This window comes from Chrysochloris asiatica, unplaced genomic scaffold, assembly GCF_000296735.1.
Source record: "Chrysochloris asiatica unplaced genomic scaffold, ChrAsi1.0 scaffold00126, whole genome shotgun sequence".
NCBI classification, from domain to species: Eukaryota; Metazoa; Chordata; class Mammalia; order Afrosoricida; family Chrysochloridae; genus Chrysochloris; species Chrysochloris asiatica.
Genome location: NW_006408644.1, coordinates 7339128 through 7344228, shown reverse-complemented (window position 1 = coordinate 7344228; position 5101 = coordinate 7339128). Strand labels below are relative to the sequence as shown.

General features: G+C 44.2%; 1 pseudogene; it reads right to left on the bottom strand.

Moving 5' to 3' along the window:
- The window catches only part of LOC102842010, a 22241-nt pseudogene extending 18769 nt beyond the window's left edge, over positions 1-3472 (bottom strand).
- Between the last annotated feature and the right edge of the window lie 1629 nt (positions 3473-5101).

Genomic DNA, 5101 nt, shown 5'->3' with positions numbered 1-5101 from the left:
TCATTATAAAAAAGTTGAAAAATACAGAAAAGTAGGAGGGAAATTTCAAAATTCATTCAGTTCTACCATCTAGAGATGATTGCTGTTAATATTTTGGCACATTTCCTGCTAGCCTATTTTCTATGCATATCCTCCTGTATATTGTTATTAATTGTTGTGATCATCTTATATATTAGATTTTTTATCTTATTTTCAATTAATCTTATAGTACAAGCATTTCCCTGTATTTATACACTGTAAAACAAATCAGTTTTTTGGCTATATAATTAGTATTCTATTGTATGAACATGCTATAGTTGACTTAACTATTGAGTCATTAGGTTTTTTTTCCCTAGTATTGTATTATTCTAAGTAAAACTGGGATTAACATCATTGTATAAAAACCTGTGTATATCTTTGTTTCCTTAGGGCATATTCATCCATTCATCAAACAAGTATTTATTGAGGGCTTGGTGTGGCACTGTAGGATAAGCACTGGACTGCTAACCACAAGGTCAGTGGTTCAAATACACCAAGTACTGATTGAAAACTCTATACAGAGTCACTATGAATTGGAGCAGACTCAATGGAGCTAAATAACAACAACATTATGAGTCAGGTACTATACTAGGTGGCAGGTTTCTGACTTGAGTGGCATGTTGTCATTAACTGAAATAGCAAATGCTGAAGAAAGAGCAAATTTAATAGAGAAGATGGTAGGTTCAATTTTGGATGTGTTGAGTTTGAGGTGCCTGTAAGACATCCAAGTCAAGAAAGCAGAATTCAATGAAGAGTTCTATAGAAAACTATAAATTCACAATTGTGATCCTATATACAATAATGTGTGTGGCCGTGGGATAAGCACTGTACTCCTCACCACAAGGTACGTGGTTCGAATCCACCAGCCACTCCTCAGAAACCCCATACAGGGTCACTATGAATTGGAACCAACTCAATGGTGCATGTAAGGTAATTAAAGTCAAGTGAGTGAGTAAGATAATTTAGGGAAAGAGTATCTGTAACCTAGCCTGGGAATCTCTGTTTCAGAGGTCAGATAGCAGAAATGTTGTTGTTAAGTGCCATCAAGTCAGTTCTGACCCATAGCAACCCTGTATAGCGTTTTCAAGGAGCAGCTGGGGAGCCTGAGCCATCGACCTTGCAGTTCAAAACTGACTTTGCAGTCCAGCACATTAACCCACAGTGCCACACCAGGACTCCATAGCAGAAATGGAACCTATAAAAGAGACTGAGGAAAGAATGAAGGGGTAGGATGGAAAGCAAAGGAGTGTGGTGTCATAGAGGCTTTAGGGAGAGTTCAAGGGGAGGGAATGATTGTTGTTGTCATTAAGTACCATTGAGTTGATCACGACTAATAGTGACCTGTAAAGGAGTTCTGGTAGCATGGTGGTTATGAATTGGGCTGCTACCTCAAAGTCAGCAGTTCGAAACTACCAGCTGCTCCGCGGGAGAAAGATGAGGCTTTCTGCTCCCGTAAACATTTACAGCCTCGGAAACCTTATTCAGGGTGGCTATGGGTCGGAACCGACTCGACGGCACTTAACAACAACAATAGGATTTCCAAGTAGCAGCTGGTGAGCTTGAACCACTGACCTTTCAGTTCAAACCGACTTTGCAGTCCAGCGCATTAACCCGCAGCAACACATCAGTGTTAAATATCATGGAGAGGTCTAGCAGAGTAAGGACTGAAAACACCCCATTAATTGGATATCTTGGTTAGCAGTTTCCTGGGGAAGGATGCCAGGTTGCTGAGGGTTGAGAAATGAATGAGAAGGGAATGGAAATATCAAATGTGTCAGTAAAGTATATTTTCAATAAATTTGCCTATGAAGAGGAGTCAGAGAGGATCTTTTATTTTTTAACATGGCAGAGATTTAAACATGTTTAATTGCTGATGACTGTTAAGAGACGTTAGCATTTTAATGACTGGTGAGAGGGAAGGATGGAAGGGAAGAGATAATGGAGAAAGAGGAGGGGAAGAAAGAGAGAGGGAGGACTCTACAATTATTGGATAGATATGAACGTCTTAGGGAAAGGGGTGGCTTCATATGATAAGCACTGGACTGGAAACCACAAATTCCGCAGTTCGAGCCTGCCAGTTACCCAGCGGGAGAAAGATGAGGCTTTCTGCTCCTGCAAAGATTTAAAGCCTCTGAAACCTTACCCAACTCAAAGGCACTTGACAACAGATTAATATTTAAAAATCTATTGATATATACTGCTCCCATGTTTTCCAAGAGGGTTTTTGTCAACCTATGCACTCACCTGCAAATATGAGAGACCTTGTTGGGAGGCCACTGTCATCTTGAAGTGTTAAAATATATAATAACATAAACCATTGCTAAAGAATCTTATTTTTGTTCTAGTTTGGTTTTATGTGATTACTAGTGAATTAAATAGATTAAGCAGTTGTGTCCTTGTGTGTGTGTATGTGTGAATTTAGTCTATGAGCTTTGCCTAACACGTTTGTATTTTAAATAGACACTTGCCATAAAAGGCTGAAAGTCAAAGGATCAGAATGATATCACATTTGATTGTTGCAAATAATATAGCCCAGCGTCTTCACATTCTTTGAAGTACACGACAATGTGACAACTTTTGGCTCAGCTGAGAGGAAGAGGTAGGTAATTTTACCATCTAAGAAAGTGACCACAGATGTCTAGTCCTCAGTCTCAAGGTCTCTTTCCTAGCCTGAGAGGAGACACCCTTCAAATAGTTTAAGGCTCTGACTCCCAGAACTCCCCTAGGGAGAAGGGGCCCCTTACTTTGGAGCCCGGAGCATTGTGCGGCCCCTTTAAGAGTCCAGCTCCTCCCAGCTCCAGGGAAAGTTGCAGCTTTTTCCGCCTGGTGGGAGGGTAAGAAGGGCCGGCCACTTGAGCAGGGTGGCGATCTTCCCGGAGCCAGAGATTTTTCCCTGAGTCTGGCACTGGGACATCAAGTTCTCTTGCGGCACCTGTTGCAGGTGACAGGTAAGTCCGCGGTCCGCGGCCACCCTTTCACACTCGCTCCAGTGCTCCTTCTGGGTCTCCAACCCCTTTTCGCTGCCAAAGCGACCCCCAAACCCCCAGCTCAGGGAGTTGCATCTTTCCCTAACCCCTTCCGCTCTCCGTGTCTTTTCTTGCTGCTTGTTGACCGCCCAAGCCCTCTTTCCAGTCCACCACACCGGACTACACCCCAATACAGTGACTCCAGTCTGCTTGGGGCGGTCCCTCCCGCCAGTTTTCTTCCTCTCGGGCCCTCACGTTGTGAACGTGGGCTGTGCCCACTCTGAGCTCTGCTTCCTCGGGGGAAGGGGGGAGGTCTCGGCTCCCGCAGAGAGTGCAGCTTGTCCCAACTGCTGAGTCTGTGACCCACCCACCCCCAACCCGGAGAGCTAGCCCTGGGGGCGGGGGTGGGGCCGAGCTCCTAGCTGCCGCGGTGCCCTCAAAGTCAAAGAGTCACCTTTCCGTGGGTTCTTCCTGCAGCGCTCGGCCATTGCGCCAGGTCTTTCTGCCCCGCACTGCCTCCAAAACTCGGACCTCACAGCGCCAGGTGCCCCCGTCTTGTCAGCTGGATCAACTGGAGGTCAGTTGATCCCAAGTCCTGTCTTAGTGGGCTCCTTCTGCACTTGGGGCTGGGGACTTTGGCTGGTTGTGGGCTCTGGCGTCCAACTGCTTTATCTTGCCACACTTTAGGTAGATTCCAGGGGCAGGGGCCAGGAGGGAAAGCTGCTGGAGGAAGATTCCCAGAGCCCTTAGAACGGGGCTCCGAATGTTTCTGCCTTCTGTGATGGTTTGTAATGTGCCAGAAAAAGTATTCCTTCATGTTGAATGAGATGGGTTTTTTGTTGTTGTTGTTGTTGTTGTTGTTTTTTTTGTGTGTGTGTGTGATGGTGGTGAAATTATTTGGTTATCGTGCGTTTCTCGTTAACCAACCCTGTTTTGTGTGTGTGTGTCTGTTTGTGTGTATTTTTCCCCCCTTCTCTCAGTGCCCCTGCTTCTTTGGGACCAGAGTATCATTCCAGAATACTACTTTTGACAGGGTTGACCCTGTTGTTTTTGTTGTTAAGTGACCTTAGACCTTGTATATTTGTGGCAGAAAGTAGTCTTCAGTACATCGTAGACCTCATATATAACTGGCCTCTTTTATGCTCTTTGAGATTCCTATCCCTGCCCCTTATAAACCCATTAATATTAAGGTGTTAATGATCTAATTTGTTTACCCAAATGGTCTGTGGAGGGATCAGTGTTTTATGCAGATGAGACCCTGATGAAGTATGTATGTATTTAGCACCAGCTGAAAATCCTAGTTGGTTTGTGAGACTTCTTAGACAGGCGTTGAACTTTGCTGCCTCACTCTAAAACTTACCAGTGAAATGGAGGCTGGAGGCCCCTTTTGAAGTAATTGGCCTGTCAGTGTATTTTGCTTTCTGATGTATGCTCTCTGAGTTTTTTCCTTAAAGGGTGTTAGTAATAATGGTGGTGATGTCCTGGTGTGGCACTGTGGGTTAATGCCCTGGACTGCAAGGTTGGTTTGAACCACAAAGTTGGTGGTTCAAGCTCACCAGCTGCTTCTCGGAAACCCTATACAGGGTTGCTATGAGTCAGAACTGAGTCAATTGCACATAACAACAGTAACAACAAGAATGGTTGTTAGATTTAATTGTGCCAGGCAGTGTGAAATTCTTTACATCACTATCTCACACAATCCTCATGATAATTCTATGTGGTAGGCACTGTAATGATAAACATGCTATGATGAGAAGACTGAGAGCTTAAGCATCTTGCCCCAAATCATACAGCTGATAAGGGGCAGAACTGGACCATCTGACTGCAGCACTTGTGTTCCTATCCTCTGTCATATCACCTCTACTATATTGGATGTTAGGATGCTCATGGGTGAAGACTGATTAAAAATCTACCCTCCAAGCTGAAGCATAAATTTAGTCCTTGACTTATTTCAGATGCATTGTGGTGACTATGGAACGCTTGTTTCACTGATGTCTTTACCCAATTAATTCCTAACAAGGGGCCATTTTTCATGTTGCCATTATAAGCACATACGAACCTTAAGGTCAGCGGTTTGAAACTACCAGCTGCTCCGCAGGAGAAAGATGAGGCTTTCT